This window comes from Ceratotherium simum, chromosome 12 (genome assembly GCF_057802395.1).
Source record: "Ceratotherium simum simum isolate JZ-2026a chromosome 12, ASM5780239v1, whole genome shotgun sequence".
In the NCBI taxonomy this organism is placed as follows: Eukaryota; Metazoa; Chordata; class Mammalia; order Perissodactyla; family Rhinocerotidae; genus Ceratotherium; species Ceratotherium simum.
The window spans coordinates 212,447-237,222 of NC_141911.1; the positions used below are offsets into that span (position 1 = coordinate 212,447).

General features: G+C 39.8%; 1 long non-coding RNA gene across 2 annotated transcripts in view; it reads right to left on the minus strand.

Annotated features, from left to right (window-relative positions):
• Positions 1-23,822: 23,822 nt before the first annotated feature.
• The window catches only part of LOC147915756 (uncharacterized), a 28,627-nt gene continuing 27,673 nt past the window's right edge, over positions 23,823-24,776 (minus strand). For both annotated transcript variants that reach the window (XR_015553764.1, XR_015553763.1), the window contains exon 2: positions 23,823-24,410. This is a non-coding gene — a long non-coding RNA (uncharacterized LOC147915756). The remainder of the gene's footprint in view (positions 24,411-24,776) is intronic.

Below are 24,776 nucleotides of genomic sequence, written 5' to 3' on the forward strand. Positions count from 1 at the left end.
AGCTATTATAAATAATGCTGTAATAATCACAGGGTGGCATATATCTTTTCAAGTTAGTGTTTTCATTTTCTTTGGATAAATATACTGAAGTGTATCTATTTTTAATTTTTTCAGGAACCTCCACTGTCTTTTCCATAGTGGCTGCACCAATTTAAACTCCCATGAACAGCGCACAAGGGTTTCCTTTTCTTCACATCCTTGCCAACACTTATTATCTCTTGTCTCTTTGATGATGACCATCCTTACAGGTGTGAGGGGATGGATCTTTGTGGTTTGGTTTGCATTTCCTTGATGATTAGTGACATTGATCTCCTTCTAATGTACATGTTGGCCATTTGGATGTCTTCTTGGGACAAATGTCTACCTAGTCCTTTGCCCATTTTTCAATTGGATTGCTTTTTTGTTATTGGGTTGTATGAGTTCATTATAAATTTTGTTATGGGTTGTATAAATTTTTTATAAATTTTAGATATTTAACCCCTTATCTGATACATGGTTTGTAAAACTTTTCTCCCAGCCTTTTGATTTTGTTGGTTGTTTGTTTTGCTAGGCAGAAGATTTTAAGTTTGATGTAGTCCCATTTGTTGATTTTTTCTTTTGTTGTTTGCAGTTTTGGTGGGATATCCACAAAACTATTGCCAAGACCAATGTCGAGGAGCCTCTTCCCTATGTTTTCTTCTAGCAGTTTTACAGCTTCAGGTCTGAGAATGCCCAAAAGGCCAGGAGGAGCAATGTCCCTTTTTTTCACAGCTGAACAGATTCAGTCTCTCATTTCTCTATCAAGCAGTTTTGTTCAGACCTTATAAACACAATTCTTTCCAATTTTAAGCCAAATTAAAAAGGTCAGCCTGGCCCCTTCACTCCAAAAGTGCCCCCTAGCCTCCCCTGGTCTAGGAAATTCCCCCTGGGTTTCTCGTTCCTAGGAATTCCCCCTTAGGTTCCTCTAACCTAGATTATGTACCAGTACCCCCTTAAGACACCTAGCCTTAAGCCTTGAAAACAGCTCAAATAAATTCTGAACTGTTGACTTACAATAAGGAGGTCCAGGTTTCAGGAGAAGTCACTGGGGTCACCTGAAGAATGCAGTGATCTGGAGGGCACAGTGGGCCCCTATTGGTACCCAATGCCAGTTCAGTGTAGATTCCAGGTGGTCTCTGGTGGGTTTCTCTGAAATCCTGCCATGACTACACCAACAAATGTCTACATAAATAATCCATAATCAATGTATAAATCAAAATTGGAGTGAGTTTATTATGAGCCACCTTTTGAGGACCATGGCCCAGGGCCTTCCTTCCCTAAGGAAGGACTGGCACCAAAGGAGTGGGGTTTACAGAGTGGTTATATGCTGTCAAAGAGCATGTATCACATAGGATTGTAATGTCCCTTTTACTATAGCGACAAGATCGCCCTGTCAGACTGCCCTGCCAGAATAGCTATTGATGGACACAGCAGGGAGCAGGTCTGCTGTCTCGATGGGCTTGGCTGGTGTCAGGTCTGTTGTCTCGAACTAGGTGGTCACAGGATGACTGCAGCAAGCAAATCCTAGCTTAGGGAGAAATGCTCATGCTTAAGGTAATGCCAATGAGGGCATCCTTATCTTAAGGGCATATTCTCTTCTCTTTGGGACATGGGAAAGCAGATACACAATGCAGGCGACAGGCCCTTTTGGAAAAACAAACTCTGGCCAAATTAGTTTTACCCCAAATGGCTTCCTCATGTGCTCCAATATATCCTATTGCTTGCCATTTATTTATCAGTTCCTTAGTACTCATTGTGTGTCTGTTATGTATACAGAATATGTAATATCCTGGGGAAAACAGGGGTTATAGGATATAGTGTCTGCAGACAAGGAGCTTATTACCCTACTTGGAAAATAACTACATTTCTTTTTTTTTTTGGGGGGGGGAGGAAGATCAGCCCTGAGCTAACATCCATGCTAATCCTCCTCTTTTTGCTGAGGAACACTGGCTCTGAGCTAACATCTATTGCCAATCCTCCTCCTTTTTTTCCCCCCCAAAACCCCAACAGATAGTTGTATATCATAGTTGCACATCCTTCTAGTTACTGTATGTGGGACGCGGCCTTGGCATGGCCGGAGAAGCGGTGCGCCCGTGAGCACCCAGGATCCGAACCTGGGCTGCCAGCAACAGAGAGCGCGCACCCAACCGCCAAGCCACGGGGCCGGCCCCAATAACTACATTTCTGAAATGCTAAACAGAAGCACAGCAGAGAAAAAGACATGCCTCAATGGTCCAGGAAATGCCACAGTAAATTTATTAATTGAATGCAAAACAGCAACAATCAGCACAAATGCCAAGAAACCTCTGGAGACTCAAGTTTGCTCAACTAGCTTCTCACAATAAAGCAAAGATTCAGCACTGGTTCTGGAGAGACCTTGATGTGGACATATGGTGATGACTTTGAATTCCTCTGAAGAGAATTTTTTAAACACAGGAAATAATGTGTGATTATTCTAACTAAACATAGATTTTTTTTTTGTTTTATTTATTTATTTTTCCCCCAAAGCCCCAGTAGATAGTTTTACGTCATAGTTGCACATCCTTCTAGTTGCTGTATGTGGGACGTGGCCTCAGCATGGCCGGAGAAGCAGTGCGTCGGTGCGCGCCCGGGATCCGAACCCAGGCCGCCAACAGTGGAGCCCGCACACCTAACCGCTAAGCCATGGGGCTGGCCCTAAACATAGGTTTTTAAAATGTCAAAACGAGTGGTACTCCTGGTGTGTTATTTCTGAATAACAGCTGTCATTGTCTTAGCTCTTTCCGCATAGTGTTTGCTCCTGCCTCACACCAGCCCTATGAACAGGGCCAGGGCGGGTATCATTCCTGATTTCCTGATGAGAACGCTGAGGCCTTGTAAAGTTAGGAGATCTGTCTGGGCGCCGGTATTGATGATATCCTAGGATTTTTGTCTACTCAGTATTTTTCTTTATCTTCTGTAATTGCCATTAGATTTCGATATAATTGATAACTTGCTACCTTGGTTTTTCAAATGAAACCCACAAAGTTTGTGGGTATCTTTTGGTACCTTGTTAAGCAAATGAGGAAAATGAGATTACCAGCTACAGCTGCTGCTCATATTGACAAGCCATCTCCTTTATTTTTCTACCTGACAAGCGTGTTCATTCAATAGACATTAAGTGGCTGTTATGCAGTCATCATGAAATTGTCAAAAGTGGGGGGATTGACAGGACAAGTGTGCACACTTCTCGTGCTGAAGAGACTTTCAGTGCATTTGAGGGAAGATGAGATACACTCAGGAAAGTGTTAAGCCGCCACCCTTCCAGACAGCACAACATTATTGTCAAAACGAGGGGTGCAGGTGTGCCGTGTCTGTGTGCTGATTCCGGAGGGGTCCAGGTGAGCTGGGGCTTCAACCTGACTTTACTGATTGATGAGACTCTGTGAGGGGAGGACCAGGGAGGGCCTTCTAGTGGAGTGGAGCTTGACTCAGGAAACAGGGAGAGACGAATTTGGGGGGTGGACGGGAGGCATGTAGAAAAATATAAGTGATAGTCTGGTTGAAGAGATGGCATCTGTAGACACTAAAAAGCCATGAAAGAAATTGTGTTTTCCTTATTTTCTGCTACTGGAGCCATGCGGTGAAGGAGAGGTTTTGAGATTACATCACAGCACTGTAATGTGTGAGAGTCCTGGGGTGTGGCTGAAAGCCTGGAGGACCAACTGAACTTTCCATATATATATAGTTTATATGGGGTTGTATAGAGTGCTTATAGCATACATTGTATTGGGGTGAACGTGGAATCCTAAGTGAAACCATTTATCCCTTTGGCTGTTGGTGCCGCCTGTTTTATATGGAGCCAGCGATGTCCAAGACTGAGTGGAATCATTGTATTAGGATGATGAAGCGCTCTAGGCAAGAGTCCATTCATCAGGGGATGTGCAGCTTGCTACCCGGATAGATGCCCGGCTACACCTTCCATGAAAGGTTCACATGATACAGATATGAAGGAGGCAGGATCCTGTGCCTAATGGCTGGCAACAGGCAGGGAGACATTTTCCTAAACCAGCAGCTGGTGCAGCACTGTCAGGACATCACGCCTGACATCCTCCCTTGCCCGAGTCTTACCTTCTTCCTCTAAGTATGAGGATATTCTCTGATGTTTTGGCCAATCCACATATACAGAATCCCTTCAGTTTCACCAATGAGAGCTCATTTCTAAATTCATGCTAATTAAACGAACCACTCATTTCACCAATGAAAAGCTATTTCTGATATTCAGTAAGCTAAGTAGCAAAGCCTGTGGTGCTTATCAAGATATGACTAGCTTAAAGAGACGTGAATAGCTGAAACGCACAGCCAGGTCTGAAATGTGACACTTTCTGATACAAGACTAGCTGACCCCTGGAATCTGAATTCTCTATTAGGGTCAATGACTGTCCCTGAAGGTAAAGCTTGAACTAACTCATCTATGCGTTGTATATTACCGTCAATGCTGAAGAATATTTTATGAATTTCTTAATTTGTTAAAAAAATTACAGAAAGAGCATCTCCTGTCCATCAGTTAATTCAGTTTACTTTATAGTCTCAACATGATGACTACAGTATGTTTTTTGTTTTTAATTTGCTCTTTACCTCTGCCACACTCTTATTCTCTTCGCTTTGCTTTATAATCAACAAAGGTTTAGTGAAATATACATATAAGTAAGGAAAATATCATGAGGAGAACCCAGGACATGCATATATTGAACACACACATCCTAAACATGTTGTTGTTCTGAAATCCTAATGAGTAGTTTTGCAAGGTGTTTATAGGCCTCAAAGTGGCCTCCTTTGTGAGATTTCCACTTTATTCCCTGGTGCCAGGTGTAGTTATGAGCCTTCTCATTCTGTCCAGATTCTATTGGTCTGTAGCTGGGAAAAGTTTTCTTTGCCAGCAGATCCCTGTCCAATTCTTTTATTCTTGTCTGGTTTATTTACTTTTTCACTATATTTCCCCAAAACAGTTCCCAACTTGGACCCAAGATAATTCAGTTTCCTGGACCTTTTGTTGTTGAAGGCAGGGAAGCTATTATCATCCTGTTGTGCCTAATACAGCCTGTCCTTTGACTTTGCCACACGTATTCAAACAGATGTTAAAGGGACAGCATATTTGAATGTATTAAAGATGTTAAGAAATTGCTTAAAAGATGCTTAAAGTTCAGGGAGTTCTCTGATTGAGTGTCGGGATTTTCTGATCTTATAATCTCTGCCCACATGCCATCTCTACCTCTAAAGAAAGAGACTTATCTTCTCACAGAATCAGCTCTTAGTTTCATTGAACGTTTCTGTTCTTTTTCTAGCCTCTCTTTCATTTATTTCTGCTCTGATTTTTGTTATTTCTGTCCTTCTACTGACTTTAGGCTTTGTTGATTCTTTTTTTTCTAGTTCTTTTAGGTACAGTGTTAGATTGTTTATTTGGGCTTTTTCTCATTCCTTGAGGTAGGCTTGTATTGCTATAATTTCACTCTTAGTACTACTTTTGCTGCATCCCATAAGTTTTCATATGTTATTTTTCATTTTCATTTGTCTCTAGGTATATTTTGCTTTCTCCTTTGACTTATTCATTGATCCAATAGTTGTTCAGTAGCATGTTGTTTACTGTCCAAATATTTGTGACTTTTCCAATTTTTTCTTGTAGTTGATTTCTAGTTTCATACAATTGTGGTCAGAAAAATGCATGATATGATTTCAGTCTTCTTAGAATTATTGAGGCTTGCTTTGTTTCCCAACATATGTCTATCTTTGAGAATGTTCCATGTGAACTTGAGAAGAATGTGTATTCTGCTGTTTTGGGATGAAATGTTCTCTATATATCTATTAAGACCATCTGGTCTGATGTTTCATTTAAGGCCACTGTTTCCTTGTTGACTTTCTGTGTGGATGATCAATCCATTGATGTGGGTGGGGTGTTGAAGTCCCCTACAATTATTGTGTTGCTGTCAATTTCTCCCTTTAAGTCTGATAATAGTTGCTTTATATAGTTTGTTGCTCCTGTGTTAGGTGCATGTATATTAATGTATTATGTCTTCTTGGTGGAATGTCCCTTTTATCCTTATATAATGTCTGTCTTTGTCTCTTGTCAGGCAAGGGAAACAAAAGAAAAAATAAGGAAGTGGGACTACATCAGACTAAAAAGTTTCTGCACAGCAAAGGAAACTGTCAACAAAATGAAAAGACAACCTACCAACTGGGAGAAAATATTTGCAAATCATATATCTGACAAGGGGTTAATTTCCAAAATATATAAAGAACACATGCAACTCCACAACAAAAAAATGAACGACCTGATCAAAACATGAGCAGAGGATATGAAAAGACATTTTTCCAAAGAAGTTATACAGATGGCCAACAGGCACATGAAAGATGTTCAACATCACTAATTATTAGGGAAATGCAAATCAAAACTACAATGAGATATCACCTCACACCCATCAGAATGGCTATTATTAAAAAGGCAAGAAATAATAAGTGTTGGAAAGGATGTGGAGAAAAGGGAACCCTCATACATTGCTGGTGGGAATGCAAACTGCTGCAGCCACAATGGAAAAAAGGATGGAGATTACTCAAAAAATTAAAAATAAAAATACCATAAGATCCAGCTATTCTACCTCTGGATATTTATCCAAAGAATATGAAGTCAGTAATTCAAAAAAATGTATGCGCCCCTATGTTCTTCACAGCATTATTCACAATAGCCAACACTGGGAAGCAACTCAAGTACTTATCAATGGATGAATGAATAAAGATGTGATATATATACATATATACCATGGAATACTACTCAGCCATAAAGAAGACAACCTCATGCCATTTGTGACAGTATGGATGGACATTGACGGTATTATACTAAGTGAAACAAGTCAGATAGAGAAAGAAAAATACTGATTGATTTCACTCATATTTGGAAAATAAACAAACACATAGATAAGGAGTACAGATTGTGGTTACCAGAGGGAAAGAGGGAAAGGTGTAAAGGGGCACATATGTATGGTGACAGATGAAAACAAGACTATTGGTGGTGAACATGATCCAGTCTATACAGAACTGAAATATAGTAATGTACACCTGAAATTTACACAGTTATAAGCCATATGACCTCAATAAAATTAAAAAGAAATTTATTTTTAAATATAGCAAGACCCACTTTACACCTGGGCTGCAGGCAGCCCACGCACTCACTGAATTACACAGAAGGGCAGTTTCCCAGGTGAGTCCTGTCTGTTTTGCCACCCTCGGAACCTCCTGATGAAGAACACAGGCCCTAGGATGCTGAAGCAGGTGGGACCCCTGGAGCAGGGAATGTTCTGAGAGTGTGTGACACAAAGTATCTGTGCAGTGCATACTGGGTAGTGAGTTTGTGCTTCTCTTCAAGGTATGCCTTTGGTCATAATCTGCAGATAACTCAAGGAAAATCACTGGTAGGCTTGTTAAATGGAAAATTCTCATGTCCCAACTTCAAAGCTGCTGAGTTAGAATTCCGGGGAAGGGACACTGGACTTGTCCAGTTATTATCGTGTAGACTGAAGTCTGAGAAGCACTGCTGCTGGCGTCCAGCTGTAGCCACTGCCCGAGGTCAAAGCTCCACATCTTGTGAGGCCTGAGACGGCTCGCAGGGGAGATTTCTGTCTGTCGTCTGCAGAGGGGCGGCCACCTCACCTCTTCCCGCTGACTCGCTTCCCTAACTGGCTTCCTTGTGCCTTTCTTAGTCCTTTTCTTTACCTTCAGAGATAACTGGGAGAGGCAAGATAGAGATACAAATTTTACTAAATCTAACATTTAAGTAATCTTTAAAAAATTGTACAGCGTTCAGATGTAATATTTATTTTTCTGTTGGGTTGTTTTTTGTCTTTCTCCCTTTTGTTGTCTTAAAGTATTTTGTGTTATTGGCTGGGAAGATAGCATGAGATTAACATCAGCTTTATATTGAGCCCCAAACCAGGAAAGCACTTTATATTTGTCATATGGAATTAAGAATCACATTTGTGTAATGATGTTTAAAGGAATTTCGTTGTTTTATTCCTTATTTTTTCTTCTTTTTGGCATAATAAAGTCCCAGTTTCTTCTTGGTGGACTGATCAGGAATATTGATGTCTGATCTATAAGTGAAGAGTAAATAGAAGGGCATTGTTACTATTCACAAATCTCTTCCTCACTAACTTTTCCTAAATGATAGCATGGGTGTTAGAGTTAAGAATTTTGATTTTTCCCCCATTGGATTATAGAGAGAAAGATAGTCATTAGAGACTTAACTTGGAGTTGTAGTCAAAGAGCATAACATAAGAGCACTGAGCTTGGGCTCTGCCATGTATCAGCTTTGTAACCTGGGTGAGTTTTCTAGCCACTGTACCCAGTCTCTTCATCTATAAAATGATGAGAAGAACAACATCTACTACGTCGGGATATTTTGAGGGTTATGGGAGTTAATGTATGTTCAAGCACAGAATTAACATTCAGAGTGCAGTGCCTGGTTCAGTAGAAGTGTTTGCTGCTGTTATTATAATTATCATTATTTCATGTCCTATCTTCCTCATGAGTTCCCTGTAAAACCAACAATATTCCACAGTGTAAACAGTTTTATTCCAGGTCCCTGCTTAAAGGCCTTCAGAGGGAGCCTCGTGCTCATAACCTCCTGTTTTTATCCCAGTCTCTGGAGGGATGCATTTACCTCTTTCTTCTTTGCACTGAGGCACTGAATGGGGGCCCACACCCAACCATGCATGTCCTCCTTTTAGTATCCGATGCTTTTCAGACACTGCTTAGTGTTTACTTGGTGGACTATACTCCCTGACATGAACAACTCATGGGAGATAAGACGTAGGAAACATTGTTCCATGTAGGTCTCTGAGTTTATCATAACTCTGAGTACAGTTGATCAAGGGCCAAGGTAGAGTTCCATAATGCAAAGATATTCAGAGATGAGGGTGTTCTAATGTGACACCACCTGAAAATAAAGCAAGCACATAAAAGCATATGAAGTTTTAAAAGGAAAAGCACACAACTAAAAGAATTGATCCCATTAAATACACTATTCTATTTGTTTATGCATCAAATTACTGATAGGAAATAGCCAGGTGTAGAGATAGTAGAATTGATCAATTTCATAGAGAATTCTTTTTAACAGTTGTTCATATCTTGTGTTTTACATCATTGATTAGGGTAATATTTTCATCATTTCCTTTCCTAGTGTCTTTATCTTTCTCAACTTTTCCAAGAGATATATTTATATTATCCTCTAAAATTTTAGGGCAATTTAAAAAAAGTTATCAAACATTTTAAGTTATTGATTTTGTATACTGGAGGAGCTCTAGATTGAAAGTTAATTAGTGATAATTAGAGTTTTAGTTTGGTAAAAGATGGTAGTTGGAATTGATAACAGGATGTTTGTAACCTAGTTTCTTCTTCATTATTTGATGTAGTTTTCAAAATGACAGAGCAAGTAATTTTTCATGTAATATATTGTCTCATTTTAAAATATGTGTTCTTGGAGAGGGTGATGGAGGTAAGTAGAGAGTAATTTAATGTAGTGACTTGTTTTTCTCCAGTTGATCTGTTATAAACCCAACAGCCATATAGCATCCTTTTGTCCAAATGACCTGATGGCACTTTCTTCACTTTTCTTGCTGTGACTCTAGCAATCTGAGGTCACACCATCTTTTCCCTCCTAGTCATGTTTTCACTTGTAAGAGTGACACTGTCAATAATATAGTGACAACTTTGCACACAGTCTACTATTTACTAAAATATATATATCAATTGCAAACTTTGATAACATAATTATTAAGTAATGAACTATTTGCAGTGCACTTAACAACTGATTGCTACACATTATTGTGTAGTGACATCATGGTTAAAACCATTATTTGCAACATGTGACCCCTTTCAATTTTATTTTAAAGGAAAGGGTTCAATGACTTCTTTCTTTCTGAAGAAGAAAGACTTGCATTTCCATCTTAGAAAATTGAGAACTTGCTTTTTGCCTTTTTTTTGTCTTCAGCTCTTCTTCCTACTGGTTACTAATTCACATGTCCAGTTTCTTCAGATTCATGGTGCTACCTCTTCTGCCTTTTTCATGGTTCTCACTTTAATTTTTCTATAATCCTGTCTGAGAAAGATGTTTATCTCCACCTTCATATATCGAGGAAGGAACGGACCATCCTTTATGTGAACTTGGAGACAGAGGCCAAGGTGAAGCCTCGGTGCCCCTCCCCACCAGTGAGCTGCAGAAGGCCTGCAGATTCCTGTGAATCTTTTGCTCCCCTCCTGACTCCCTACATATTTGGCATTGACTCCACAGAGGAGCCCAGCTTGGTACAATCGAATTTTTGAAGTCTATAGAAGCCTGCTGAAGGATAAGATTGGCTAGAAAGGACATCAGCAAGCAGTGTGCTCCAAAAGTTGGTGGCAGAAACATTAATAAGAAGAAAACCTTTCCGTTTATCTTGTTTTCTCTTTATGTTCTCTATCTTCATTTTCCTTTACTTAGATGGTACAAACCATGTCCACCCCCCATGGTGGTTCTTTTCCTGGAGTCCCACGGCAGTTTATTCATATCTCTTTCATTCAAATTATTTCTGTAGTGTAATTTATCTGTTCATATATATCTGTTTTCCTTGCAGACTGCCAACATTTCAAGACCTTTGGGCACATAGTGTATACTTAAGTATTTGAGTGAATAAATGAAGCTCTTTTGTGGAATAAGATCTAAATAAATAAAATACCTACTAAGCACATGAATGCAAGCATTTGAGAGAGAGTTTTGTGTCTCCTGAAGCAGCCTGTGGACCAGTTTAGGGGCTCAGTGCCAAGGTTACTTAATAGATTTAGATAAAATGAAAGAGATAATTAACTTTAGTTTTAAAATTCTTGGAGAACAGGAACAGCATATCTAGGTGTGGATCAGGACTTGATCATTCTTGTTGCATCTTTGGAAAATCCAGTCCTTTATCTTTCTATGAAAATGTGACTGGCCAAGAGAATGAACAGAGGACTGGCTTTTAGAAAGGCAATTTTGTCACAGGAAATCCTGGAGGAAAATATATGGAAGGAGAGCTGGTAGAAACATGGCAGAAACTTTTTGTGTAGAAACCCTAAAAATTGGGTTTACATGCTGTCTGAAAGAACTGTAACCCAACTTTTCTCCAATATAGATTTGAGCAGCTTTTAAATATCTAGGTATACAAAAGGATTACAAAGGAAAATAGATCAAACTGAAAGGAATTTAGGATGGAACAATGAAATGAAGCTGAAGTAAGCCAGTGCACTGAAATGTGTTTCAGAAGGACCTGCAGTTTTTAAAGGTAGTTGGAAATGTATCCCTCAGGTTTAAAGTAGAAAGGGAAATGGGAACAATTCTCTATCATCTCATGTCCATGAGATTAAAAGCAACAGTCTCTCAGAGAAGCAAAACTTTTCTGGCCTCTAATGTCCCAAAAAGTGTTTTGAATGGTGCCTAATGAAAGAGATTCTGTGTGACATAATGCAAATACAGTATCATCAACTCATTTCCAAGTTTAGTTCAAACACTTTAGGACACGTTCAATTGAGGTAATGCAGAATTCTATAAGGGGCCAAGGAAGAGGCTGACAGCATTCTCTCTCAGCTTCTCACTTGACCAAGGGAGAAAATGTTCTTGAACAGATTGACCACATCTCCTAAAGACAATGCTCCATTTTCAATTTTTCTTTTTGTAAACTCAGTCTGCATTTCCCATTACATATGCAAGCTAAAGCCTGTGTGTAGACATCCTTCGTTGGCAATGAGGAGCAGATCCATACTATTAAATAATCAAATAAGCAGAACATCTGGTTGGCCCCTTTTAGGAAAATTACAGGTTTAAGCCCACCTTCATTGGTGGAAGGACATGGTATACCAGAATTAAAATATCTACCATTTATTATGCAGCTAATCATAAGTCATGCTATTTAAATGAAACTGAATGAATTCTTCTTCTATTAAGTTGACTAGATTTTAGACAAACTGATGTATAATTTTATATAGGTGCATTTTTACTTAAAATGTAAAACTCTTTAGAGACTGCTTCATTCAGTTTTAGAGGCATATTTTGTATATTTTGATGATTTTATTTATTTTCCTTCATAGTAGAAAGGCACATCCTACTCTTTTTCTTGCTGCCTTCTCTCTACAAGATAAAACTCATCCAAGTTTATTTTGTTTTATAAGGCATAGGCTTACGTTGTGATGATAAAGAGATCATTTCTGAAACATGTTTGGAACTGTAGGGAGCCCAGAATTTTAGATTATGCTCAGAATTTTGTGAGGTAACTTCAAAGAAGATGGAACATTTAAAATTTTGCCAGAAAAGTTTTCTCCTACTTTTCTTCACAGTAATTAAAAAAAAAAAGTTTAGTTTCTTAATTCTTCAGATGGGTGAGTGAAGGAGTTGGCAGGATTAAATGTACCCTTGAGAGAGCTCTTTCTGGGTTACTCTTTCAAAACAACCATCGTGGGCTGACCCCATGGCGTAACAGTTAGGTGCATGCGCTCGTCTGCTGGCGGCCCTGGTTCGGATCCCAGGCGTGAACTGACCCACTGCTTCTCCGGCCATGCTGAGGCCGCGTCCCACATACAGCAACTAGAAGGATGTGCAGCTATGACATACAACTATCTACTGGGGCTTTGGGGGAAAAAATAAATAAATAAAATTTTTAAAAAAAGTAATTCAAAAAAAAAACCACCATCCTAGTTTATGAGTATTTAATGGGGACTCTGTCAGTCCCAGAGCTGCTGACAGAGGCAGTTCCCAAAGCTCCAGCAGGTCCCGGGAGAAGACAGCGCTGGTAATCAGTGTCATCAGACTTTGGATAAGGCATTGTCATTCTGTGGATGTTAGAACTGAGTGGAGTGCTCAAATGCAGCCCAGTGACTCTAGACCTGAGCCCGGCTCAGAAGCCAGTTGACTTGTCATTCCCTCTGAACATGGTGTCTTCCCTCTGCTCGTGCCCCTTTTTGCCATTTCTCATGCTTCTCCTGACTCTTTCTCTTTCCTACACCTTCTTTCTTCTTTTTTCTCTCTTTCTTACTTTTACTCTCTATTATATTCCTTCTCCTTATCATTTTTTTCTTCCTTCTCTTATTGTTCTCATTTATTTTCTTTTTATTTTGTAGTACAGTTACTCTGTACATCACGTTCATCTTAAAATCTTGACCCTCTACAACTCTTATACTTCAGCTAGCTATTTTGAAGAAAGTGTTTTGATAAATTTCTCTTAGATGTTATAACATGCTGATTCAAGGAGATAAAAACTATCATGAAAGGGATGGGGATGGAGAATGAATTCAGTTCAGGTAGCCATGGAATTAGACAGAGGGAAACTGAGAGCTTAGGTGTGGGTGTTCAAAATATTTCCTGATACATCTTTGTAGTTCATTGTTGTGGTAAACTGCACACAGTCTTATTTACTGTTGGAGCCCAGAAGTTTGCTCCTCTGGGCAGGTCAGCAGGTCTCAGCCTATAGAAAAGAAGCTAGGAAACACTGCCTACGTTTCTAATGTAAAGAACTGTTCGTGTTCCACCAGGAGACCTTTTGGGCGCTTCCCTGCACTATCTGAATAGAAAAAGAGGAAGAGAAGCTTTTCTCCATCTGCACAAAGCCGGGACCTTATCTTGAGTTTGAGAGGATTTGCATGTGACTGAAAACAAAAGTGTTCCCGAGTTTGGATTTGCTTTAACAAGATCTATTGGCTGGCTTTGATGTTAAAGGTCTTTATTCAAAATTGGCTACCTCTAGTGTTAAGTTCAGAGTTGAGATTTGTCAGTATAAGAAAGAAGAATCCCTTTTTGATTAACTCAGTGAAATACAATATTTGGGAAAATGGTTATATTTGAAGGCTACTTGTTAATATTCTGTTGCCACAGTGACATCTGTAGGTAAGTGACTACTTCATGCTATTCTCGATGATTTCTGTTTGAAAGACACGCCCTGAGCTTGATAAATAAATGGCAAGCAATAAGATATATTGGAGCATATGAGGAAGCCATTTGGGGTAAATCTAATTCGGCCTGAGTTTGTTTTTCCAAAAGGTCTTGTCGCCTGCATTGTGTATCTGCTTTGCCATGTCTCAAAGAGAAGAGTAAATGCCCTTAAGATAAGAATGCAGCTTCCCCCTCATTGGCATTGCCTTAAGGATAAGCATTTCTCCCTAGGCTGGGATTTTACTGCTGCAGTCATCCTGTGACCCCCCAGCTCCAGACAACAGACCTGACACCAGCCACGCCCATCGAGACAGCAGACCTGCTCCCTGCTGTGTCCATCAATAGCTATTCTGGCAGGGCAACCTGGCAGGGCGATCTTGTGGCTATTGTAAAAGGTACATTACAATCCTATGTGATACATGCTCTTTGATGGTATATAACCGCTCTGTACATCCCACTTCTTCAGTGCCCTTCCTTCCTTATGGAAGGAAGGCCCAGGGCCATGGTCCTCAAAAGTTGGCTCATAATAAATTCACCCCAAGTTTGATTTATACATTGGTTATGGATTATTTACGTAGACATTTGTTGGTGTAGTCATGGCAGGATTTCAGAGAAACCCACCAGAGACCACCTGGAATCTACACTGAACTGGCATTGGGTACCAATAGGGGCCCATTGTGCCCTCCAGATCACTGCATTCTTCAGGTGACCCCAGTGAGTTCTCCTGAAACCTAGACCTCTTTATTTTAAGTCGACGGTCCAGAGTTTATTTGAGCTGTTTTCAAGGCTTAAGGCTAGGTGTCTTAAGGGGGTACTGGTACATTCTCTAGGTCAGAGGAACCTAGGGAGGAATTCCTAGGAAAGAGAAATGTAAAGGGAATTTCATAGGCCTGGGGAGCCTAGGGGGAACTTTTGGAGTGAATGGGGCAGGGTGACTTATTAATATGGCTTAAAATTGGGAAGAATTATGTTTATAAAGTATGAACAAAACTGCTTGATAGAGAAATGAGAGACTGAATCTGTTCAGCTCCGTAGAAAAGGGACATTGCTCCTCCCGGCCTTTCGGGCATTCTCAGGCAACTGAGAATCTCATCGGGGGTGTCAGAGGGGAACCCCACGACGTGTAACGGTCCTTCCTATAGGGAGCTCCACTATCATTCATGTTAATTAATCACAGGTTCATCCAGGGACGCACACAGGAGGGTTGGTCACCAGAGCTCCAAACCCCCACGGCAGTACCTAGACTGCGGGTGGGAGAAACCGAGGCACGTGAGAGAGTGATTATGACCTTTCTTTAGTGAGTAACACTCACAAGCAGTACACTCCTGACCCGCTACACAGTCCCTAGAAATTGTTCAGACTTTGTAGCAAAATAAAATAAAAGAAAAGCAGGAAATTGAGTTTGCTGGACCATTCCCGGCTGGGCCGCCTGGCCTCTGAACCCAGGAGACTTGCGCAAGTGCTAAGACAGCAGGGGGCCTAAGACTGAAAGAAAAAAAAATGGTTAAGAAGCTTTCTGCAGATAGAAACTGCTAAGTTTTCTAAAACAACGGCTATAAATTCTTTGTTGCATCTGTCTGTTCTTTATGTGTGTGTCTCTACATGTATGTTATATGTGTCTGATATTTTAGCTCTGGAGGGTTTGGTCAAAATCAAGAGGTCTATTCAATTAACTTGAAGTAAGCACTTACAAAAGTTGTTTCTAAATCCAAATGTTTTTCCAGTTAACGTGATATGAAATAATCTTTGGTAAATAAAAGCTTATTTAAGCTTGTTAGTTTTCAGCATTGGATATAATGCAGATATGCAGCCTTTATTCATCAAATAAACTGATGTTATTTCTATTACAAAACTGGTCTCAAAAATAATAAATGATGGTGTCGGGAGAGAGGGAGAATCTCCCTCTGCCCTTTTCCTTAAGGTTCTTATGGCTGGCCAAATAATTAACAAGACAGGTTAGCAGGAGAAAATAATACCAAGTTTAATAACATGTATACATGGGAGAAACTCAGAAATGAGCAACTCGTCCCTCTGTCTAAGCTGCTTGCTTAAGTATTGTAGCTAAAGGCGAGGAAGGTGTTGGGGTTGGGTAGTGGTCTGGGACCTCAGAGGGCAAGAAGACAACTCACATGGAGATAGAAATGCAAATGTTCGCCTGACAACTCTTCTCAGGGTCATCTATAGATAATGTGGTCAGGGAGAGATAGAGTTTTTGATAAAAGGGGCTTGGTGCCTTTCCTATTGTAACCTCTATCCTACATTATCTTTACAGCCATCATGATAATAACTCCTTCCTGAAACAGATCTTTTGTTTTAAATTCTTTAGGCAGTTTGGGAGGGGAAACTCAAATATTCTTCCTGAGTTCTCTGAGTCCTTATTGTCCTCAACTCGAAACAATCTGCATACCAGAGTGGTGCCTCCTGGGGTAGCTTGACCTGAGCACCATCAATGACTAATATTATCTAATGTCTCATAAAGTCTTGTAGGCAATCTAAATAATTATTGAGAACAGATAACTAAATAGATGTGAAAAAAATGAGTATTAAGTGAACTTTAAACAATAATCATATGTTATAGTGTATATAGCTTCTAAAGTCTTTTTGGTGACTTAAAACTTTAGGGTTTTGCCAAATTTTATGATAAAAATTCATTGAGGGGCCAGCCCCATGGCGTAGCAGTTAAGTGTGCACGCTCCGCTGCTTGCGGCCTGGGTTCGGATCCCGGGAGCGCACCGATGCACTGCTCGTCAGGCCATGGTGTGGCGGCGTCCCATATAAAGTAGAGGAAGATAGGCACAGATGTTAGCCCAGGGCCAGTCTTCCTCAGCAAAAAGAGGAGGATTAGCATGGATGTTAGCTCAGGGCTGATCTTCCTCAGGAAAAAAAAAAATTCATTGAGTATCTAGATCATTTCCAAATAAGATAAGATATTAGACATTGATTGCTAAATATAGGTTTATCTACTTTTGGCTTATTACAGAAAAACTAAAAGGTGTTTTGGGTCTATTGGTAAACATGTCTTGTGTTTTATTTAAAAGATTGTACTATAAAGTAACATGTTTCCAAAAATTATAAAAAGTGTCCATATAAATTTGTCAAGCCACGAAATGCTATTGTAAAAGAAACTTTATAATTGCTTACTTAGTTTTTACTTAAAAATTAAGGTTTCTAAGGGTTAAAAATTTCTAATATGTGATTAAGCTACTAGAAAATTAAGAAAAATATGTTTGTATTCAAGGAGAGTAAGATGTGTGTTTTCATTAAGAAGATATGAAAAATGGAAATATTTTTGTTTGGTTAGGAAAGATAAATTTGCCCTGAAAAGTACTAGAAGGAAAAAAAAGGAGCGCATGGCACAAATTCTGAATGTAAACAAAAAGTTATAGAAGGTTTGTTGAAGAGAAACCCTGAGGAGTTTTATACACGGTCAAGTTGGCTAAGATTAAACTAAATCCGATTAAGTAAATGATTTTTAATATCAAAAGTAAGCTGGTACAAAATTCAAATTTGGTCTTCTTCCTTTTAAAAGGATAATTTTATTCTACTCTTTTTTTTCTTCCCCCAAAGCCCCAGTAGATACTTGTACGTCATAGTTGCACATCCTTCTAGTTGCTGTATGTGGGACGTGGCCTCAGCATGGCTGGAGAAGCAGTGCGTCGGTGCACGCCTGGGATCCGAACCAGGGCCGCCAGCAGTGGAGCGTGCGCACTCAACCGCTAAGCCACAGGGCCGGCCCTATTCTACTCTTAATCTACTCTTGATAGAGGTTATTACTTAAAAAGATTTTTCTTTACCTTTGAGTTAAGTTTATCTAAAGAACAGAGATCTGTTTTGTTAAGGTAATTTCCTATGTTCAAAAGACTGAGGTCTCTCTATTAAGGTCTTTTTGACTGTTTAACTGCTGTTTGTTAACTAAGCATGGTTTCACTGCGACAAGAGCAGCAACTCCTTGATCTTGTCTGACCAAGTGTTTGAAACCCTTCTATATTTTTGACAATCTCCCCAAAATTCATATCCTAAATAAAGTCTGTCTTATAACTTTTTTCTTTGAGAATTTTCAAAGGACCCTGGCAATTCTCAAGAAAATTTTATCTCTTCCTATAAAGAGGGAGATACTAAACTAATTAGGCTAGTTTGTTATGCTAAATTGCACGGGAGGATTTGTCAAGTAAATGATAAAACTTCTTATGTTATACTGTGTAGGTAAATATTACTCACTATTGTAACCCTGCTATCTTGCTTCCAACATTACAAGAGGAAGGACCACGACTGCATTCTATTTAATTTGGTTTACAGATGGGTCTTACTTAAGTGATAAGCAAGATATTACCAAGCTGGATATGCTGTCCAGCCTCGAGAATGCCTGTGTGGGGGAAGAGGGAGAATCCCCCTCTGCCCTTTCCCTTAAGGTTCTTATGGCTGGCCAAATAATTAACAAGACAGGTTAGCAGGAGAAATTTATACCAAGTATAATAACATGTATACATGGGAGAAACCAGGGACACTGCGATTCTCAACAAAATAGCAGAAATTCTGATCTTAAATCTTTACATAAAGACAGAGGAGGATGTTGGGGGTGGGGGGTGTCAGTTACAGGAGATCACCACTAAAGCACTGTAAACAAGAGTAAGGCTATTATGCAGATTTAAGGCCTCACCTTCCATGTTCCACCTTCCACCTTCCAAGTTTCTAGAAATGAGGTCATACCCCCTCTTCCCAATACAGAGAGAGAGATACCTTTACAAATGGAGATTTCCCTTATAAATGTAAATGTTTGTCTGGCAACTCCTCAGCAGGGCCATCCAGAGAATGTGGCCAGAGAGACAGAACTTCTGATAAGATGGGCTTGTTGGTGTCTTTCCTATTGTAACATCTATTTTACATTATATTACAGCCATCAGATAGAAGATCTGTTGCAGGAAAGAGTTACTATGTCAAATTCTTTAGGCAGTTAGTGGGGGAGGTCAAATGTCCATCAGAGAAAACAATCGAGGTAAAGAGATATATTTCAGGGTGGCCAAATCTTGATCTCCCACACCTGCTAATTCCTATTAACTCTGCTAACCCAATAAAAGACTTCTTTCCACAGGCTTGAAAGAAATCGCCACCGAAGAAGAGAAACAGATATAGCAGTCAAAAGGGGGAGTTTTTGACACCCCCTCACAGATGTGGTTTGCACCCAGTAAAAAAACCCATAGTACCTATTGGAGCACAATTGCCACTGCTCCAGCATATACACCAATTAACCCATTGGGCACCTGAAAAGATAATTTTGTGGGAAGAGCAATGCTTTTAAAAACCTTCTCCCACAGCGGCTCATAAAGCTATACTGATTGTGTTATATGCCCAAAATATCATCTAGGGACACTACTACATGAATCACAAGGCCACTTTCCCTTTACTAAGGGACCCTTTGAGGTATAGCAATCAGACTTTGTCCAAATGCCACCATCTCAAGGATAAATACATCTTGTAATGACTGCGTGTTCTCACATTGGGTGGAGGCCTTTCCTTGCAGAAGAGCAATGGCTCTAATAGTAGGTAAATTACTATTAGAGAGAATAATTCCTGTTTGGGGAATTCCTGCTGAGTTACATAGTGGCCAGGGAACTCATTTCACTGGACAAATAATTAGTCTATTTGTAATATTGGGCCAATGAGACAGCATTTCCACTGCGCTTAACATTCCCAATCCTCAGGATTGGTGGAAAGAACTAACGGCACAATCAAAACTCAATTGGCAAAGCTTTCAGGAACATTTCATCTCATGGCTGAAAGCTCTTCCACTACTGCTCCTCAATCTTAGATCCACGCCCTTTGCTAAACATCGGCTGTCTCCTTTTGAGATAATAACTGGACAGCCTATGCAATTAGATAAAGAAATGTATGAATCAACTTTGCTTAAAGAAAATATCTTAATTACTGCCAAGGTCTCATTGAGACACTTAAAAATATATATATATGAGAAGTTGGTAGCCGATTCTTTTTACAGAGCCCTCCCAGACCGTAAGGATGATAACCTAGAAAATTTATTTATCAGAGAAGACATCAAATAAAAGACTCTACAGCCCTATTGGAATAGACCATACCAGGTACTTTTAACCAGTTCGTGCGCTGCAGAATCAAAAGACATAGACTCATGGATTCACATTTCTTGTTTTAAAAAGAGGCTTTTGCATCTGAGTGCGTTACAGTTCCTATTTCTGAAACCTGACTTCAACTGGCCAATACGAATATCTCCAAACCAGGATGAGAAGAAGACAACATCAGTTGTAGACAGCTGTCCCAAGACTCCGGACCAGGCTTGTATTCCCAACCTTAAATCCACTCATTTAAACCTTTGTTATGCTTAAACTGTATACCTATTTTATAATTGTTACATTTAAGATTTTCAGAATACTATCATACTTAAGGAAGGTGCTTGATTTGGAACAGACTGGTCTTAATGTCCAGGCATTTATCGGGTGGCTCCTAATATAACTTAATGGTTATATAGAACAAATCTCTGGCCTTGACTACTGGCCTGATGGCTAAAACACTGCACCCGATCTTCCCTTAAATGCAGGGAAGGATTCACAGTGACAACTGCTGCCAACCTTCCTCTGCTTAAGGCCAGACGGGCTCATTCAGTGTTCCCCTGGTATGACCACCGAGCAGCTAGCTATATTTGTTCCTTTTTTAGGGCTAAAGGATGTCACATCACATACAGAAGCCCTTAATGACAGTCAAGCAGGAATTGCCTTATTAAATACTAAAATGTCTTTAATAAAAAGACTGTCCTTCAAAATAGAATGGCCTTAGATATTTTAACTACATCCCAAGGTGGTACATGTACAATCATTCAAACTGAATGCTGTGTTTTCATACCTGACGAGTCTTCCAATGTGTCCTCTCTGCTAAAGCCCATGAAAAAGCAGGTGAATGCCTTAAGCGATCCTGCGTTCAGTCTTGAGTTGTTTGGTTGGCTCCCTTCTGGTATTGGTTCCCTTTTCCATCTGGATTGCAATTCCTATTTCTATTACTTCTTGGAATTCTTGTACTAGCCATAATATTTAAACTAATTGCTGTTTTCTTTACTCAGTGCTGTAAGACTGTCATGTAAGCTGGAGTAATGAAACTTGAGGTGGTCGATTGATCTTATAACCTAGGACAAACTTCCTTTTTTGATAAGGACTACGCCTAAGAACTCATTTTAAAATAATCTTTTCAAAGATGTTAAATTATTATCATTGTTACTGTACTTGTTCTATAATTGTGAATAGCGTAAATACAAGGAGTCATAAAAAGCACATACACAATGTTTGTGCAACAACCTAAAATTAATCCAAAACCCATGAAATGCTTCCTCTATTAATATATGTATACCTCTTTGCTTGTCCACTATATCCAATTAATTCCCCCCAACGGGGACAACTGGGCAAATAAATGAGATAAAAGCCTGGCACCGAGGGACATGAGGGACCCAGGGCAGGCAGCAACCACCCTGGGGCCGAGGGACAATATTTTGATCATCAATGCTTTCTATCAAAATATTATAGATCAAAAAGGGGAAAATGATAAATAAATGGCAAGCAATAGGATATATTGGAGCATATGAGGAAGCCGTTTGGGGTAAAACTAATTCGGCCTGGGTTTGTTTTTCCAGAAGGGCCTGTCGCCTGCATTGTGTATCTGCTTTGCCATGTCCCAAAGAGAAGAGTAAATGCCCTTAAGATAAGGATACAACTTCCCCCTCCTTGGCATTTCCTTAAGGATAAGCATTTCTCCCTAGGCTGGGATTTGACTGCTGCAGTCATCCTGTTATGACCCAGCTCCAGACAACAGACCTGACACCAGCCATGCCCATCGAGACAGCGGACCTCCTCCCCACTGTGTCCATCAATAGCTATTCTGGCAGGGCAATCTGGCAGGGCGATCTTGTGGCTATTGTGAAAGGGACATTACAATCTCATGTGATACATGCTCTTTCACAGTATATAACCGCTCTGTACACGCCATTTCTTTGGTGCCCTTCCTTCCTTAGGGAAGGAAGGCCCAGGGCCATGGTCCTCAAAAGTTGGTTCATAATAAACTCACCCCAATTTTGATTTATAGATTGATTATGGATTATTTACATCGACATGTTTTACAAGTAATAAAATATCTTGAAAGGAAAAAACAATAAAGCAGCAGCCCTGCATTACACATGAAAGTTGTGCTCCCCCTGGAGGGAAAATGAGGATACGACATTGGTCGAGTACTTGATTTTATAATCCACTGGTGCCTTTCAAAAATATAGCTATTATTGTAAGAGTAAAGATATCCTTAAGAATAGTGCCACAAAACAGGTTTTCCCAGCTTCTTTTGTCAGAGCTGAGACCGACATCAGGCTGGGGCACTTGAAGAGGCATGGTGGACTCAGCTGAGGGTTATTTAATTACTGTGAGATGATTAGCCAATAGCGAATAAGATGCAGAATGATTAAAAACAGGTAAAGGGACATAAAGTTGGAAATAATTAAGAAAAATAATGCCTTCAAAATATCCTTTCATTATTTTTATAGCATTTTTTTTTTGAGGCATGACTAGGATAGTATGTTAGATTTTTCTTTTTTTTTAAAGATTTTTATTTATTTATTTTTTCCCCCCAAAGCCCCAGTAGATAGTTGTATGTCATAGCTGCACATCCTTCTAGGTGCTGTATGTGGAACACGGCCGCAGCATGGCCAGAGAAGTGGTGCATCAGTGCGCACCTGGGATCCGAACCCCGGCCGCCAGCAGCGGAGCACACGCACCTAACCCCTAAGCCACGGGGCCGGCCCTGTTAGATTTTTCAAAATCCTATCTCCAGGGCATATGTTACTGAGTTTTTCATTATATGTGATCATGCCAAAGAAAACCTGGACAAAAGTATTCTGTACAATCAACAAGGACAAAACGTACAACATTGCTCTATATATTAAGATTCCAGCTGTAATAGTCAAGAAATATATTCATGTGTGTAATATTATAATGATTTTCTATTTTTCTCGGGCTGTGAACCATGGTAAAATATATAATAATAAGCAGAAAACCTGATGAACTAGGTGATTTAAAACACCTGATGTTACAGCTTGGCCATTCAAGGGTGAAATACATCAATTTAAATTTCACACCTTCTCCTTTCCTTCTAGCCAGTGAAGTGTCTGGAAGACATAAAATACATAAAATTAATTGAGAGTTAACAGTATTTGGAAGCAGTTGAGGTTAAGCCCTCAACAATGGTGGCCCTTACTTCTGGAGCCATTGACTCTTTGTCATAAGTTTATTGTATAGACAAGTTCTCTTCTTAGATGATTTGTGTATGTTTCATAGAAGAGAGACAGGGCAGGAGAATTAACTATCACTCTACACTGGTTCCTTTACTGTATTACCTCATGCAATTCTTACAGTAATCCTTTAAAGTAACTATTATAATTCATATTTAACTGATAAAGAAAACCATGTTTAGGGGTCTGCTCGGTGGCACAAGCGGTTAAGTGTGCGCGCTCCGCTGCGCTGGCCCGGGGTTGACCGGTTCGGATCCTGGGCGCGCGCCGACGCACCGCTTGGCAAGGCATGCTGTGGTGGCATCCCGTATAAAGTGGAGGAAGATGGGCATGGATGTTAGCCCAGGGCCAGTCTTCCTCAGCAAAAAAAGATGAGGATTGGCAGATGTTAGCACAGGGCTGATCTTCCTCACAAACAAAATAAGACCATGTTTACAAAATTGATCAAGGGTAAGAGGGAAGATCTGAACATCAGTCTGTTGGGTTTATGCCTCTATTCTCTCCACTGTGATAAAAATGGTACTTCAACATGGGTACTCACCATCTGGCTATTTAATACCAGTTCCTGCCAGCATCATTGGATGAGATGAGATGAGAAGTTTATTTCCAAAGTTATTCTATTATATTTAAACTATACTATTTATGAGTCAGATGTCAAGACATGTTTTAGAGGCAGAGAGAACAACTGATTACTTCACCTACACATTTTTCAGTTTTACTATAACTTTCGTGTGTCACATTGTGTCAACTTTGTGTCAACTTTACCAACTTTAGTGCTTCACTGTTCTTTTTTAAAAAACTCACAATTTCATTTTCCATGTAAAGCACCTTGCTGTTTTCTTCTTAGTCACTAGATGGCAGTTCTGTATGTCTGTAAATTACCACTGCAGCAGGAAACGAGAGGTCTTAAGCCAGTTTGCTCTGTACAAATGATGGACATAGGAGGATTTCTGGTCCATCAAGGCTGCCTGTGTTATTCTGTGGCTGTAACGGGGATGTCCAGGACTGCTTAGTCAGAGGCACGAAGCAGAGTCAGAAAGCATCCTCTAAGTTCTTCTTCAGATGTGAGTTCAGGCACCTGTCCTCTCACCTGAGCACACTGGAGTTTATTGAATGTGTTCTGACTCTTACTCTCTCCCTGTAGTTAATAAGTCTGGGAGCTCCATACCCCTAGAAAAAACACACGACTCATAAAGCCTTTTCTCAACTAAACGGAGTTGAGGGCTATGGTGTTGCCCGAGAGTCTGATGCTTAAAGCAAACGCAGCTGGTGCTCATGTGGAGGGAAAGAGCATCAGCTACTCCTGGAGGGCTTTTATTGATGCTCCTATGGAATGAGCAAGTTTAAAATAAAACCACATTGCTTAAACCTCACTAACTGATTATTTTATTTTCAAGTAATATGCTGTGAAAATCTGCTATGTCTAAAAAACTATTTCATAAAACTGAAACAATTCTGTTTTTTATTCTCTGGTATTTGAAATACTATTAAAACTGTAAATCCTTTAACATTCTACAATATACAAATAGGCAAATA